At 44.2% G+C, this 17,959-nt stretch overlaps 1 long non-coding RNA gene across 1 annotated transcript; it reads left to right on the plus strand.

The window, feature by feature from the left end:
* The first annotated feature begins 4,203 nt into the window (after positions 1-4,203).
* Positions 4,204-13,517, plus strand: LOC135974169 (uncharacterized). Its single transcript, XR_010591380.1, has 4 exons — positions 4,204-4,330; positions 9,905-10,005; positions 12,102-12,196; positions 13,377-13,517. It is a non-coding gene; the product is annotated as an uncharacterized LOC135974169 (long non-coding RNA).
* The last annotated feature ends 4,442 nt before the right edge of the window (positions 13,518-17,959 follow it).

Consider the following 17,959-nt stretch of genomic DNA (forward strand, 5'->3'; position numbering starts at 1 on the left):
ATTTCATCAGGCGCTGCCAACTTGAATACATCTAACTTATCTAAATATTCTTTAATCTGTTATTTCCCTGTTTTTGGGTGCATTCCTTCCCTCTTGTTTTTAATTGTTCCAATCTAAACTGATAGCATCAATCACTGGAGCTGAAAGTTTGCCAATTAATCTTAATGAAGATTATTATTATTAATTAATTTGCAGAGTTGCCATCTCTCACAATTTAATCACAAGCCTTGTGATATTTGGAGATTTTCCCAAAGCCTCAGTTCCTGGTATCATGAGATTACACGCCACAGTCAAGTCATCTCTTGATCTTTTTTTTTTTTTGATAAATTAAACAGATTGAGCTCTTTAAGTCTCACGCTAAGGCATTTTCTGCAGCCCATGAATCAGTGTTATGATAAATAGCTTCCTAGTGAGGCTGTTACATGATTGTGTAAAGCAGGGGTTTCAAACTCAATTTACCTTAGGGCCAGTGCCAGTCCTCAAATCCTCCCAGTGGGCCAATAATGTCATTGAAGATGGTGTTCAGAAAATAAAAAGTTTATATTGTATTGTTTATTTTGAATTTCTTAGAAATTTAATCGCCTGCCAGAGAGTTTTTAGTGTTTGCCAGACACCTGGCAACGCTTCAGTTCATTGATATTTGGCCTCAGTGACCGAGCAGTTGAAACCTTCAGTACTGCAGCAAGGTGTGCATCAGATAGTTGTGTTCGGTCCATTTTCACATGCTCTGCTGACAGCAGGACCTTCTGAGCTGGGCCTCCTTGGGCACAAATGCAGCTGAGGAGGAGGCATAGTCATGGTCTGCCCATTGGTCAGATGCAGGGGGTGAGGAGCATGGCTACTACCCTAAAGAGATGGGGCAGTAGGTGGCTCTAACCCTCCCTGTGTGTCTGGGATTATGCTCCCATCAGGTTCAGTGCCTCCTTGATGAGAGAAGACAGAATACGTAGAAGAAGGCATAACGGCTGAATGTTGCACTGTCTTGGTTCTCTTTGCCTGTGCTTGCACAGTGAACTCAGAATACAAGGGTGCTGTATAGGTGCTGAGCTGTAATTGTATGTTTAATCCTACCAGAGGCAGCCACTGGGATCCTGTTTTGGGGAATTTTGAAATACACCTTTCATTAAAAAAAGTAAGCATCTAGCCCTTAGAAAAGTAAACTGATATACATTAATCACCAAAGCTGAATGTTTGCCAATAAATTTTCATAAAGACAGTGATGATAATTATTAATAATAATAATTTGTAGTGATGCCAACTTTCATGATTTTATCACGAGTCTCATGATATTTGGTGATTTTCTCCAGGCCCCAGCTCCTGGTATCATTAGATTACATTAGAATCTGATCTTTAATTTTAAAAGAAATAAAAAATTTAAAAACATGATCCAAAAGGCTCAAAAACAAGAAGATGAAGAAAAGTTGTTTTTTCAGAATCGCATGATTTTCAATCAAGTCTCATACCTGACTCATGATTTTTTGAACTCTTGGGGTTGGCAGTACTGAATTTGCATTGCAAGTCTAGAGGCCCCAGCCAAGATCCGGGCCTAGTTGTGTTAGGCTGTGTACATACACGTGGTAAGAGTCACTTCCTGTCTTGAAGAGCTTACACTGTAAATACACGAGATAGACAAAGGAAGTATCTTTGTCCCCGATTAACAAATAGGGGAACTGACAGTGGCACCTGCAGCGAGAGGGCCCCGTGAAGCCAGATCCGGCCTGCAAGGCCTTCCGTTTGGCCCACCAGGTGTGAGCTGCTTTGTCCTGCTCCCTTCTGGGTGCTCTGCTGTAAGACCAGCTCTACTACCTGGCACCAACACCACTCTGGGCTCCCCTCACTACGGCACCCATGCTCTCTGATGCCCAGTCCTGTCTGCAGTGTCCCTGTGCTGGCCTGCCTCTGAGCGCCCTCCCCACCCGTCAGCTCAGAGGATGCTCTGCAGCCGGGAGGGAAAGGGCCACAAGGCCTAGGAATGCTTAGAGCCTGGGGCCAGCCGGAGCCAGGTAGCTAAGCTGCCTTTACAGCAGAGCCCTCAGTGGGGAGCAAGAAGTAACAGGTGATGCTCGGCAGGCCAAATGGAAGGCCCTCATGGGCGGCTCTGGCCCTTGTGCTTCCTTTTCCCGCAGAGGATCCTCCGATCCATCCAGGTGCCAGTGCTGGGCCCGGGTGGGGAGGTGACGGGTTGTGCACAGGTGGATCAGTGCAGGAAGACTGCAGACTGAGACTGGACAGGGGAGCACAGAGGCCAGAGCTGCTGGGAGCAGTCGGGGGTGGATCTTGGGGCAAAGCCAGAGCTGAGTAATCGGGCTGCCCAGACAGTGGAGCTCCCAGCTGGGAGCAGGAGTCAGGCACAGGCAGGGGAAGCCAGGGATGGGACAGGCTCTGGGACAGTCACCACCTTCTTCCTTGGGCCTCTCCCTGCTCTTCTACAATCCCCATCTTCCTCCCAGTCCTGTGGGGGCCCTGGAATTGAGCTTTGCGGTGAGCCCCTGCGGGACAAACACCAGCACTGGGAAATGAGGCACAGAGAGATTAAGTACACTGGACACTTGTGTGAAGTGAACCCAGATCTCCAACATCTCCTTAACTCAAAGACCGTCCTTCCTACCACCCCTTCCCCCCCATGTAGTTTTTAAGGCAACTTGAATTTAGGCCTCTTATGCTTTTGTGGCAAGTGATTATTATCTTTATGGCATGATTTTCATAAGTTCCGAGCAGCCACTGCTCCCTTTGATGTCAATGTTAATTTAATCTAATACAGGCAGGAGCGCCGCCAGCTTTTCTGCCGCCCTAGATGGCGGAAGGTCCCGCCCCGAAATGCCGCCGCGGTCACCGCCTCCCAAATTGTAGTGCCCTAGGCGACCGCCTAGGTCGCCTAATGGGTTATGCCGGTCCTGAGTACAGGGGTTCTCAAACTGGGGGTTGGGACCCCTCAGGGGTCATGAGGTTATTACATGGGGGGGTCATGAGCTGTCAGCCTCCACCCCAAACCCCGCTTTGCCTCCAGCATTTATAATTGTGTTAAATATATTTTAAAGTGTTTTTCATTTATAAGGGGGAGTCGCACTCAGAGGCTAGCTATGTGAAAGGGGTCACCAGGACAAAAGTGAGAGAACCACTGGTCTAGTAGGCTAGTGGCAGCCAGTGCAGGGAGCAGAGAATTACCTTTAAACATGAATGTATCTGTAGGACAAAGACATTGTTACACTGAGATATGCAGTGATAGGGTGAAAGATTTTTCATAGCTGAACTTTTTGTGTAGTCTGCCATATGCTAAAACTAAGTGTAATATTTTTTAACACAAGCAGAGTCAAACTTCTCATCAGTTGCTTCTTTAATAAGCTGCTTCTTACACATGAAACCACAAGATGGCAGCACAGGAATATGCTTTATATTATTACACCTAACACAAATCTTGCATCTCCCTGAATGTATCTTTTTTCCCCTTCTATCAATGGGGCATGTTGATGGTTAAGAAATATACTTTCTAAGGTGCAATCAGAAGCACCCTCATTAGAACACCACTTGCAATATGAAAATGGATACTGTCTCTTGAAGATGAGAGTGATCCTATGTGGTGTCCTACAAGATTGAAGGGAAGCGTAAAGGACAGGGCCCTGTGTGAGTGGAGCGCCCTGCCTCTCCAGGGGCAGCACATATAATAGGCTCCGCTGAGAAGTACTTAGCACAGATGTACAAGGGTCAGCTGGGGGGAAAGTAGTGCTACTCTCCTAAACCTGGCTCCTATCAGCCAAGCTCTATCCACTGACAACACCAAAAAGAGACATGAGCAAAGCTGGTTGAAATTTTTCATCCTAAACTTATTTTTGCCAAAAAATGCCTTTTTAAAACACGATTTTGTTGTTTTTGTAAAAAGTTCTTTGACGTTGGCAACAGTTTTAGTTTCTCATGAAAACTTTTGTGACATCGCTGCATTATTTACACTCATTTGACAGCCTGTGGCAGGGTAGTCTGTCCCCTGAAGGGCAATGGGGTTTAGGGGTCAGACCACCCTGTCCCATGGGGTGGCCCTTTAAGATTTTGGAAGATATTATGAATGCAAGATCCTAGGAAATAAAAGATATTAGTAGAGAAGAAATGGTCCCAGGAATAAGTAATGTTTGGGGGGGGGGGGGAAATTACTGTTTCTTTAAGGGATCAGGACTAGGAGCCTTGCCGAGTTGATGGGGCAGCCCCTCTCCTCTCTCTCAGCCAATTGGGATGAGTTCTGGAAAAGGGATGAGCATATATGCTGCCTCCTCCCTCATCTCATAGCAAGGGAGATATCAGCAGGAGGTCAGTCTACTGGTTAAGCCTTCTGAACCGAAAGGTAAAGACCTTGATTATGGAAAGGGCCTTGCTGGAGGAAAAGCTGGCTGAGGCCTTCCAGCTGGCCTAAAGTACCACCCAGCTTCTGGGGCTTACCAAGGTTCTTATATGGATCTGGAGTGAATGTGAGATACTGAAAGAAGTGCTTTGCACGCTGTGTTTAAAAAAAAAAAAAAAAAAAAGTCAATAAATCAAACCCTACAAAGGGAATATTTTGTTTGAAATAAACTGAGCTGGGTAGTTGGAAGAACCTGAGCAGATGCTGAGGGCAGTGCATTGACGAGACCATGAGGAACGATGAGGTGTAGTTGAGAGTGGTGCCCGCTCACACAGCCATAAGAGTGGGTTCCCCCCCCCATCATTAAAATTAGAGTTTGGCAAATAATTGTGGGTTTTGTTGTTGTCTTTTTGCCCAGCAACCTGAAAAATCAGGGAAGTATTTGTCTCAGTTCCAGAAATGTTTGGAATTTGTCAGCAAAACTGAAAAAGTCCATTTTGGGCCAGTAAACTGCACATGTGTGTGTGGAGGCATAACCTTTAGCCCAGTGGTTAGGGTACTTGCCTCAGATTGGGAGGTTGGAATCCCTACTCTGAAGTAGAGACTTGGACTTGGATTGTTTTCCTTCCTGGGTGAGTGCTTTAACCACCAGGCTATTGGCTATTTCGGGGGGGGGGGGGGGGGAGAGTTCTCAATCTCTTGTTGAAGTTATTCTACTTTGTACAAATATTTAAATATTCATTGGGCCAAAAGGCTGACAATACATTGTTCATTGCCCTCAGAGAAGGAAGCAAAGCACAGACACTGGCCTTTTAGGCAGGCTGGCTTGCTGGGAATATTTCCATGTAAGGCAGGGTGATTTGCAGCCTTAAAATCCTAGTCAGGATAGCGAGGGATGCAGGTAACCTTAACAGGGAGCCGGAAACATTAACTGGGTGCCCTTGAGAGATTCCGGAGGGTGCAGTTACCCTGAAACCACAGCAGCAACATTGCATAGGTTACTATGCTAGCAAAACTCCTTCAGTTGGCTTATGCTGCATCTCCACTAGGAGGCTCTGCTGACAAAAGCTTCTGAAGTGTAGACATGGCCTGTGAGTCTGATTTCTCTCCTCTCTGCAATCTCCTCTTCTCTGAGTCACTCTCTCCTTCACACATTTCGTTTCCACTCCAATGGAGACACACTGGCCCATCTATTCCTCCCCCCCAAAAAACTTGGGGTTCAGTATAGGGCTAGTCCTTTCAGTATAGTATACTAAGCTACATCATTCTTCTTGCTTTATTTGGTTAGCTTCAGACTTTTTCTTTTGAAACCTCTAGATAGCTAGGGCTTTATTTAAGGTGTTATGTTTGTAAACACCTGACCCCCCAGGTCAAACTCAACAAAACATCACCACTTCTCTCATATTAGGAGTGTTACCAGTATGACCTAAGAGGCTAATCCAGTTGTCCCTGTTGCTGTCCTGATGTGAAGACATTGTTTGGGAGGATTTGGGCTTTGTTTTGGATTTGTTTGGCTGCAAGTCTGTTTTTGTTTTGTTCACCTGTTTGTATTCTTTTAATAACTTCCAATTTCTTACGGCGTGACTGCTCCCGTTGAAAATGATCCATGTTCATTTGGTGCCTGCTGTCTGAGAATATTTCATGTGTTCATCAATGTGAATTTGATTTAAAACACCACACCTTGCAAGAGGCAAAGTTAAAACATAAAGGGGTTCTGTGCTATCTGACAAAGGAGAGTTCAAGTGAGAACCTGTTTGCAAGAGAAGCTGACATAACATTCACTTTCTCTTTAGCTGAACACCGTAATACTGTTGCTGCCACAGATAATTTGGGGTGTCTCCTAAGAGATTGGTTTCTAGACTTGAAGACTAGAAGCTTATATGTGTGCTCAAACCAAAGCATCCTATATATCAGAGGTGGGCAAACTACGGCCCACCTCTGACCATCCTGGTCAGCTCCAGAGCTCCTGGCCCGGGAGGCTAGCCCCCGGCCCCTCTCCTGCTGTCCCCCGCAGCCTCAGCTCGCTCTCTCCTCCACCGGCGCAATGCTCTGGGCGGCAGGGCTGCGAGCTCCTGGGGCAGCGCAGCTGCAGCGCCTGGCTTGACGTGGTGCTCTGAGCTGTGTGGTGGTGGTGGCAGCGCCCGGCTCCAGCTAGGCGGCGGGGCTGTAGTGCCGCCAGCCACCAGTGCTCAAGGCAGCGCGGTAAGGGGGCACGGAGCAGAGGGGGTTGGATAGAGGGCAGGGGAGTTTGGGGTGGTGGTCGGGGGCAGGGGTGTGGATAGGGGTCGGGGGGGTTGGGGGACACACCAGGGGGTTGAATGGCGGCAGGGGTCCCGGGGCGGGGCAGTCAGGAAGGAAGGGGTGTTGGATGGGGCGGCAGGTGGTTGGATGGGGCAGGGGTCCCTGGGGGGGGCGTCACGAATGAGAAGAGGGGTTGGATGGGGTGGTGGGGGTCCAGGGGAGGTCAGGGGACAGGGAGCGGGTGTGTGTGGATGGGGCAGGAGTCCCGGGGCGGGGGACAGATAGGAGGTGGGGGCCAGGCCATGACCCTCTCCTCCCCTAACCGGCCCTCCATACAATTTACAAAACCCGATGCGGCCCTCAGGCCAAAAAGTTTGCCCGCCCCTGCTCTATATGTACCCTGCAGTCATCTTATTTTGGAATGAAGTCCTTCTTCTTCAGCCTGTTTGTGGGCGGAGGCAATGATCAAGGCACTGAAAAATGAATCCTATTACAACTTGCACATTTGATGTCAAATAAGTCTGCTACACGTTTCTAAATGTGCATAAGCAAGGAGAGCATTGCTGCTACTATGATCACTGCAATGTCAAATACTATAGAAAAGCGTTCTATCCCATGAGGTAAGTATGTTGGCTTTGATAATGCATCAGTGAATGTGAGAAAGCAGAAATCAATGTAGTCAAAATTCCTTGACAGCAAATGTCTGTTTTATGGGTTGTCCATGCCATATGGCACCCAATGCAGCTTTACAAGCTCCATCTACTTTCTATATCCAAATTAAGAATGTGATGTGGAGGAGGTGCTTATAGATGTATTCTTCTGGTATGATTACTCATCCAAAGGAGAATTTCTGTGCTGAATTCTGTAAGTAGATTCTGTGCACCAACCCATGCTGAAGTAATCAGTCCTGTCAGATGGCTTCAGCTGGCAACATATTTGACTTGACTCATTCTTTACACTGATGTACTGCATTCCTGTATTTTATCAACATTTGATGGTGATAGAGCCAACAAAGCCAGACTGCAAAGATTTATGTGAAGCTTTGAGAACATGATGACTAGACTATGTTGCATTTTTTTTTTGCATGCATCTTTCCTTGCTTTAATTAAAAAAAAAAAAACTTTCAATCTCTTGCTGCAAAGGGAAGTCCCAGTTATTCGTCTCTGATGATATGATGGACCTAGTGGCTTTGCTTCTCAGTAGATTGCCTAAAGCTCATGTGTTTCCTTCTTTCAAGAAAAACCCGGATGCTAGCTTGCTAGAGCTGGTATCAAGATGATAGAGACAAGCGATCTCTCTCTCTTTCTCTCCAGGAGATGTGAGGGTTTTTTTCCTGAGCAGTTTGCTGGAGTATGATATGATAAAGGTGCTGCCAGTCCAGGATGCAGTTCAGAAGCATACAAAGATGTTCAGTATATTAGAAAATCAGAGATATATGCACCACCGTAAGCTGTTGAACCTTTCGACCAACAAAAGCAACAACATTTTGGACATATGGTATTACTGGTTTGGAGCAGGAACTTGTCAGTTATCAAGTAAATGATATCAAAGACACTTCTGCCAAAGCTCCTGAAGAAGCAGCCTTAGAGTAAAGATTGCCGGTGGAGATGTTATCACATACAGACTAAATGTATTGTGTTTTCATCTTGAGAAAGGATTTGTTATACATAGTTCTCAGAGAAGCAAGATTAATCTACGTCTGAAGTTTGCCAGGCTTGTGTTCACCTTCCCATACAATAATGCAGAAGAAGAATGGGTGTTTCCCAAGCACAGCTAAGAAGAAATCAGAGTTTTAACGAAGTGTCTCTTGATCAGACATTTTCACCAATTCTAATGTTCTAGATCAGGGATGGGCAAACTTTTTGGCCTGAGGGCTACATCTAGGAATAGAAATTGTATGGCGGGCCATGAATGCTCACAAAATTGGGGTTGGGGTGCGGGATGGGGTAAGGGCTCTGGGGTGGGGCTGGGGATTAGTAGTTTGGGGTGTAGGAGGGTGCTCCGAGCTGGGATCGAGGGTTTTAGAGGGCAGGAGGGGGATCAGGGCTGGGGCAAGGGGTGCAGGGGGAGGCTCAGGGGTGCAGGCTCTGAGCAGTGCTTACCTCAAGTGGCTCCCGAAAGCAGTGGCATGGCCCTTCTCTGGCTCCTATGTGGAGGCACGGCCAGGCGGCTTTGCACGCTGCCCCGCCTGCAGGCACCCGCCCCTGCAGCTCCCATTGGCCGTGGTTCCCGGCCAATGGGAGCTGCGGGGGCGGCACTTGGGGGAGTGTGCAGAGCGGAGCCCCCTGGCTGCCCCATGCACAGGAGCCAGAGGGGGGCCATGCCGCTGCTTCTGGGAGCTGCATAGAGCGGCCCCCAACCCTGCTCCCTGGCTGGAGTGCTGGAGTGGGGCAAGCCCCAGACACCACTCTCCAGCAGGAGTTTGAGGGCCGGATTAAAACGGCTGGCAGGATGGATCCGACCGGGGCAAGCCCCAGACCCCGCTCCCCAGCAGGAGTTTGAGGGCTGGATTAAAATGGCTGGCAGGACAGATCCAGCCCAGGGGCCGTAGTTTGCCCACCCCTAGACTCCTGTTCTAGATGAATCAGCCACACATTGAACCCTATTTATAAGTATGGTTCATTGGAGAATGACAAGTAACAAGCTACAAAAGTGTCTTCGGAATACAGCAAGACACATAACTAAAACAATGCAGCCATTAATATCTGAGCTTTGTATTTCATAACATTTAAAATATGGTTGTGCTTTGAAAAGGAACACTATAAATATGGCACCTTCTTACTCAACAAATCTGCTCCATGTGTGTATTCAGCCTTGTATCTGCTTACTTATGAGAATAAAGTAAGCTTTCCTTCTTGTTAGTACTGCAGAGCCAAGACAGCTGTGGGAGAGTGAGTGACTGAGACCCAGGGACCTCTTTGTGCTAGTGTTACAGGGATTCCCTGGGTCTGGGATCAACGTACTATTTTGCCAAAGAGTGTCATGTAAGGTCTCTAATGAAAACCTGTGTCACTCTGGTTCCTATAATCATGAAGAGATGTATGTATAGAAAATATATGAGGAGTTATATGTATACACTAAAAATGATATTCTGTAGGTCTGTAAATCAGGCAGGTTACCAAAAGGTGGTCCATATACTGCTGTCAGGCAGAGGGGAAGAGACACTTATCTCTCTCTGACTGGTCATGTGCAAACTAAGGACTGTATGGTTCATAATGGACACCATTTACAGTCTGAGGAAAATGCTAATCAATTGAAAAAATCAGAGGCTATCCTGTTTGGGAGTAAAGACAGTGAATTTCTAGAGCTTTATCTCTGGATTCTTCTGCCACCCAGATATCGTTCATTGGAGGAGGCAGGCTGCCAGCAAACTTGGCCTGATGAGAGAAGGGTCTCAGATATCCTGGATGGAAAAATATTGTAAGAAGAACTCTGAGGTAAGCAGTATCTTACAACACAAGAGAGCATGTTAGTGGAGTTTAGGTTCTAGAATGCATACTATGACTTTGCTTTATATGTACCCATTGTTTCCAATATTTCTGCTTGCTTCTATGAATCTCTGTTCTTTGTTAAATAAACTTAGATTTATTTATAGAGAAAGCAAATAAGTGCTGTGTGTTAAGCGGAGCTGCATTCTGAGTGAAGTACTAAGCTCCGGTGTATTCTTCCTTTAAGAACAGCAGGCCTGCTAATTCTATGAAGTGTTCAGTAGATAAGGGTCTGGATGCCACCTGGAGGACTTGGGGTTGGGGCAAGTGTGCCTACTGCTAACTTGAAAAGAGAGCAAGGCCTGGAGGGGAATGCTTGTGTTGCCAGTAGCTGTTGGTGTCAGGGAGCTGACCCCAGGCAGGCATGGACACAGCTCACTCACGCTAAGGGCAAGTGGTAGTCCGGTGCCCCGTAACCCTGGGTATCTTGGGAAGCATCATAGTGACATTCTGTATTTTCATTAATAAACAAATCTGTTGATGATGCACGGACTTCTGACTGCCCAATCTTTATTGTATCAGCAACGCAAGAGTGGAAAGAACGCAGGTGCTGATGTTCGTATCTAAGGTTGATTTTTGCAGGGGTAGAAGTTAGAAAAAACACTGTTTTATTTTGAAACTAGGCAGAATTGACCTGGACATGCCAGAGAAACGTGGGAACTCACAATGGTGTTTTGAAGAGTAACTAGTCAAACAGTTTTGACACTGGCATTTCATGCTTAGTAGGTTCATTTTCTGTTTAATTTTTTTGAGGGAAAGCTGTATCAGTTGTCTGGTTCACTGCCAAATTATAAATTAACATTAAAATGATTATTCACATACTTTTCTTTCTGTATGTGTTACAAGCCTAATTCTGGCATCTCCTAACTGAATTCTTGATTATTTTTTTTGTAACCTACTTTTCTTTTAACAAAGGCGATTCTGTATGTGGAATATATCTATTCAACACCCTTCCCCCTCTTAACTAAGCATTTACTAGGGGATTAAATTCCTCAGGGTCTTTCTAATGAGCTTCACAGCCTTTCATCTGTAGATCACCAGTTTAGATCCAGCCCCATTTAGTCAGGAATAAAAGATGTTCCTACTGAATGGATGTTTGGTGTCTCCTATGAGATGAGTTTAGTGGGTCTCAATTCCAACTCTCACATCACAAACTCACCATCATGCTTTGCACTGATTGGCAGATTCACCAGTGAACCCAACGGCTACACTGGCCATGGAGACTGAACTACCCCTGTTAGCCCCTGAGGAAGAATCTCCGCCCCCAGATCATGGCTAAGGCATGCTGGCAGGGTGGTGTGTGTGTGGAAAACTTGCTCTGCTGCTGCCCTGTAGATAAACAGGACTTGATTCATCAGAGCTATCAAACTGCCTTTTGTCAGCACTAAATTCACCATACAAAGAGGAAGATCCTATTCTTATAGTAAGAATACCTAGCTGTGATATAGCCATTTCATGTGCAGATCACAAAGTACTGTACAAAGGAGGCCAGTGTCATCATCCCCACTTTACAGATTGGGAAACTGAGGCACAGAAAGGTGACGTGCCTTCACCCAGCAGGCTAGTAGCAGAGCCAAGAATAAAACACAGGTCTCCTGAATCCCAGTGTGGTGATCTCTTCACTAGGCCACAGTCATTCTTTTGGCGAGGGTGTCACACATGGAACTGTATAAAACTTTGTAGAAGTGGAGCAGTAAAATCTGTCATTGATTTGGACAAATGAATGTGGTGAACGTGTATTGAAGATGAAGGAGTCCTTAACTGGGCTTTTTCTTGCCTTTAGGAGTTTGTATTGGTTGAAGAGGTTAAAATGTGTTAGAACCCTTGTTTTACTGTTACAGTATTAAACAATTAACTGTGATTGGGGTTTACATAAGGAGTTTGCTGTGCCATAGACCCTGCTTTCCATGCACACCTGAACTCAAGATCCAGGCAGGCCACCCAGGATAGTGAAAGAGAGGTCTCTTTCCTGCTTTGTGTGGCTGCATTCTGGCCTCACATGATCTGTCCCACAAGAATTAAAGTTTATTTTAAATCTCATCTAGGAAATGCAAGAGATACTATTACCAAATCAATCCCCAACACAAAAGATGGCAGATGAACTTGAAGAAACTATGGAGCAGAAAAAAATCTCATCAAAGTAAGTAAAAGATATTCAGGGTTTCTTTTCTAAAACAAAAATTAGCTGTCTATATATTTATATGTATTACGCCTTGGAAACTTTAGTATGGAGATCATTGCTTTTGAGACATCTTTGACTATCATCCCATGCTGTACCAAATAACCCCAAACAGTTCCATTTGTTTTTTTTGCTTCAACAAAGATCCAAACACTGATTGTTTGACCAGGAAGGAATTTTTTTTTCAATCTGGAGGGTCAGTGTTTGGAAAGATGGAAAAGGTCAATGAGTTATTCAAGGAAACCTCTTTGTTTCTTTGATTTGATAGAGCTATGCAGTCTAATAATTCAGAGGAGCCAGGGTAATGTGCCTAGACTTGATTTCCTCACACCTGGTCCCTGAGAGTGATATATTAATATACACAGTGTATATATTGTCCCTTGACATTCAGAAGTCAGTCTGTGTGAATGAAATCTACTTTGGGACATGTGACAGGATGAAGAAACCCTGTCCCTAGGCTGGCAGGAAATAGTTAATCCCTTTAATCTGAAAAGGGACCCAACTGTCTGTCCTTTTGTGCAGAGACACTCAGGAGGCAGTGGAGAGAGTACCTGCCCTATAAGAGTGTAGTTGGTGGGGGAGAAGCGATTGAGAAGATGGGAGTTAATTAGCTGAGAGAAGGCAGATCTCCTGTGAACTTAGTGCTGAGACGGGGACAGAGCCCAGTATTGGGAACTAGCTCCAATAAACTACTCTTTATTTTAACTATAAGTTGGAGGGAGTTTTCTTGTTCAGTTTGCGCTTGAAAGGGTCCTGTTTTGTTGCAGTTCTTCAGTGATGCTCTAAAAACAACCCTCCCAGCCAATGCTGTGTGTCCTCTCCCTGTGTTGTGATGGGTGTAGCTGCTGTCCCCAGATGGACTCACTGCAGGGTGGATGAGAGCTAAATTATCATTAGATTTAGTGGAAAGCTAAACGCTGCCATGCTAAAGTCTGGAGTGAGCTTAACCCTTTACGTTTACGTGTCTTTAAAACACACGATGCAATAGATTCAAAGTTGCGTAATTTTATGTGAATGAAAAATGCATTTTCACGACACTTAAAGAGGGTGATTTGCCTTGTGTTAACGGAACCGTACAGTGCTTCCTGCAACTGGCTGCTATGCTAAATGCTGTTTTTTTTCTGTGTTTTGTTTTTAATAGGCTCGTTCTGTACAAATGAAAAAGCTACGTATATGGCAACAGACTCTGAACAAGAAACTCATAAAAGTTTGCCAGTTCCAAAAGGACTCAAAACAAAATAATAAAAAGCAGACTATGCTGCTAGTAAACAGTTATTCTGCCAGTAGTTGTTTATGAAGTTTTGATTTCATTCCAGTAATGAATCCAGTTTTAAATGGCAATGCTATCAACCCAAAACATTCAAAAATCATGAGTTTTTAAAAATAACTGATGGGCTCTCTATCCTCCAGTTTCTGAACCTTGAGGGTGCACTTGCTTCACATTTTTAAGATTTTTTTTTCTCTCCATCCATGTCAGCTAGAAATGTACTTTTTTAAAAAAATGAAAGATGAGATTCTCATGCAATCTCTTGAGTCCAACAGTTTGGGCTTTTAGAAAAACATCAATATTGCAGAAGTTGGCAACCTCTTCATTTCTCTTAAGGAGCCCTATTGAAAGACTGCAAATTGCATATGAGCTGCACAAAGAGATCTACTCCACTGCATTGGTGCACAAAGAAAGTGCTTGAGCTCTTGAGCATAAGGACTGCTTGCGGGAGTACCTGCTACTCTAAAGAGGGAGTGGAGGGAGTGGGGGGGGATTAGGGAGCAGGGCCGTGGAATGATCTCTCTAGTTTCATTTGCAATAAGCATCGCAGCAGACAGGTAGAACTACAGGAAACATAAACATGCTGAGCAGCCTGAGTAAAATGGTCAATGATGTTGAATAATGGAAAGCAATTTCATTAACAACATTATATTTAAAACATACAGTGAATTTAATGGTTGCGAGAGGTGTCAGACTACCCGGATAAGTAGCTTCTTGTTCTGCTCACAACATGAGCAAACACGGGACAAACTTCCCCATCCTGTGTCCCAGCCATGTGCCTCTATCTTGATCTGCAGAGACCGCGGTGGGGGTGAGAAGGTAATTCAGTCTCTGTGGCTGTTCAGTCATTGGCCTCTCTCCTGACAATGTCAATTGCAAGTGGTGGTTTTATATTGTCCACAGGGTGCAGGAATAAGAGTGGGAGGCTTGAATTGGATAACCCACGTCCCCAAGAATTCAGAGTCCTTGGTGGTGGGCAAGGGCTGGCATAGAGGGCAGGGCCGGCCAGAGGATTCAGGGGGCCTGGGGCAAAGCAATTTCGGGGGCCCCTTCCATAAAAAAAAAGTTGCAATACTATAGAATACTATATTCGCGTGGGGGCCCCTGAGGGGCCTGGGGCAAATTGCCCCATTTGCCCCCCCCCTCTGGGCAGCCCTGATAGAGGGATTACAAATGTACTTAAATAAGCAGTCCAAGCTTTAAATCATTTCAATGGCAAGCAAAAATTTTTCCCCTTCTCCAACATATAAAGTACAAGGGCTGGTTGGTGATTTTTTGACAACACGATTTTCACTGAAAAGTGTTATTTAGTAAAAACTTAAACTGTTTTGGGTCTGTTTTGATGAATCTCTCAATTTGAAAACGTGTAAACATGAAGTTTTAATAATGCAATTACGTTTCATTTAAAATTTGAAATTTTTTGTTTTTACAATTTAGTTAACTTTTGCTAAAAGAGGTTTTTAAAAGGTCAGTCTAAACAAAGCATTTTGATTGACCCAATCAAAAAACTTGGTTTTTTTTTGTTTGCCTCGTCGGTTTGTGAACATTTTCAAAATGTTGACTTTCCAGAACTCCAAAAGTCTAACACATTTTCTAAATCCAGACTCCAAAACGTTTTCCAACCCAGCTCTGTAAAATACCTCAGGACTTGAACTGATTTACACAAATGGAATGTTATCTATATTAATCTTTGTTCTATTTGGTAAAATTCTTTCTGCCCATCTCCGTGTGGAACAGGAGCAGTAATGGCATCGCTTTCTTGCCTACAACTCATGTTTAAAGAGATATTGCCAAGTTGATTAGACCTCAAAATCTAGGTTTTTGTTTTAAACAGACTTTTTTTTTTTTAAATGCACAAAATCAAAGCCCTGGTGGTAAAACACATACGCACTTGCTCATAGTTGCTGGAACTGGGGGTGCTGCTGCACCCCCTGGCTTGAAGTAGTTTTCATTATATACAGGGTTTACAGTTAGGTTCAAGAGCTCTCAGCACCCCCACAATAAAAATTGTTCCAGCACCCCTGCACGTGCTTAACTTTATGTGCACCTCAGTAACACTATTCACATGGGCCAGGATAAGGCCCAAAGTAATTAAAAAAAATTAAATCATGATGATAATTCTCCAAAAAAGAGAAGAAAAAATTAGATATTTCCCTGGAGTGTTAGAAACCCAAACACACAAGCATTTAGCTACTACGTGAAAATAAGACAGTAAAATTCTTTTTTCACTTCTCTTTATGGTCTTTGTTTTTTTTAAAAGCCCTTAGCGCTAGCAGTTCTCTGGAATGACAGGCCCCCAGCCCTGTAGTTATAAATAACTTGCCAGAATTTGTCTAATTCTTTTTTTTCCCCCTTGCCTTTTTAGGGCAAAGTTAAATAAAGAAACTTTGTCTTTTCACTCATCAGATGTGCACAAGTGAGCTGGGCTTCTTCTCTGGTGCATGCAGGAAACCCACTAAATTACCTGTGGACTGAAGTCTCTATGCAAAAATAATTCAGAGATGAATTTGTCCATGTTGGTCTGCATGCTAAGGGTTAAATAGAAGTTATTTTTGAAGACTTAGCAACCAGGCACCTGTCATTTCTCCAGCTGGTTGGCATGTTAAGGATTATTGTCACTCTCCACTTCCCCCTCCTCCCTGTTGCACCTGCTATCACTTGAATTATGGGCATTTCATACATAGTAACTTAATAAGGTTAAGTCAGACTGTAATAGAACAAGCTGACACTCCAATAGGGGATTAAAGCAGCTTTATGAGTGCCCAAGGAAAAGGAACTACATTTAAGGGAGAGGCATGCCAATAGCGAAGCAGCTTTCGGATTTAACTACTTTAATTGTCAGTGCAGAGTGTGTAGCCATATACTATAAATGATATGAAGTTAATCTGACTGATACATTGCCATGAACAGTCCTTGATGTTTTTGATCACTTGTTCTGTTCACCAATTGATCTCTGGTTGGAGGACCACTTCCCTTCCTCTCTAAATGGTATTTCTGGGCCTGCTTGTTGACCTCTCCTCTGTTTGTGAAATTACTGTTCCATTATCCTCCTGTTTCTTCTTGGGTCTTGTTGGACATGTCTAGGAGTGAGACTTGGGTGTATAGGCAGGAGAGGGAGGATGGAAAGGCTGGTGCAACGGCCAGCACCTGTATTGTAGACTAAACTGCTCAAAGATTTATTTGGATGCCACCATTCAAGGCATTCTGACAATAACCATGACTCCTCTTCTCCAAAGAGTGACTTGGTGCTAACACGGGGGAATGTCTCTCCAATTTCTCCGTCTCCCAATCCCAAGAGAGAACCACTTTGATCCAGATGAAGCAAACCAACCCCCAAAGAGAACTATTTTTCATAACACTTTATTTTATGAAATACAATATACAGAGAAAATAAATTAAGACTTGAGTAGTGTTGTGAATGGGATTTGAACAGCTTGGTAGAAAGGAAAGACTTTATAGCCACAGACTGACCACAGGGATTTATTGTCACATTTTTCAAGGGGATACATTGCTTCATGGCAAACAACATGGAAAGAGAAATAATCGGGCTTGATACCTGTACAATTTATTCCATCTAGCTTGCCTCAAATGTTCGATTTGTGAAGCATGAGTATGATCGAGAGGGAGACGCCTACTGATTAAAAAAAGAATTGCTGTGGTGGGAGGCATATAGTACAGTCCTGTGTGGTTTCCATATTGATGGTGCTTGATGGAAGAAGAATTTTACTGAGGCAAATCTCAAGTGTATTCTGGTCTTCAGAGTCTAGACTTTTTCTGATAAGGAGAGAAGGAAGAGTTAGATTCCATGACATCTCTTCTCTTCTAGAAGCAAGACTTACAAACTGACATGCCATGCATTTTATTTTTTAGTTTTGGATCTCAAAGTGTCTTGTTATTTGTGGTAATGTTGAAGATTCATGTACTAACTGCAAATGTTTCTCTCCAATGATGATATAACCATTGGAAAAGTTGTTTTTAAATAACTGTTTCGTTTATCTTCAGGAGCTATTATCTGTAATTCATACAGGTATTTAAAGTTCACTGCCCTCCCTTTCATGTTAATCGACACGTTTGTTGAAAGAAGAGGTAGGATACAGTAAGCCTCAAGTAGCTGTTTTTATATGTTAAGCTCTTGTATGTCACCGTGAAGATACAGGTCACTACTTAAGCCTCAGCAGTTTTAAGTTAAGTGATAAGTTTGATATTTAATCATTTCACAAATTGGGAAGGCTGAGGTTAGGGGACTTGCCCATGGTCATACCACAAGTCAGTAGTAGAGCTGAGACGAACCAGAGAATTCTGACAACACTCCCTCCCCTTATTTGTATAGTAGGAGACTGATAGTTATCATCACTTGGGAACCACTATCCATTACTGCTGGCTGCATGCAGATGGAAAGCCACTAAACAAAGCGCTTAAGGGAGAGAAGGTAAAACATGCAAATCAGAGGGACATAC

Source organism: Chrysemys picta, chromosome 11, assembly GCF_011386835.1.
Source record: "Chrysemys picta bellii isolate R12L10 chromosome 11, ASM1138683v2, whole genome shotgun sequence".
NCBI classification, from domain to species: Eukaryota; Metazoa; Chordata; order Testudines; family Emydidae; genus Chrysemys; species Chrysemys picta.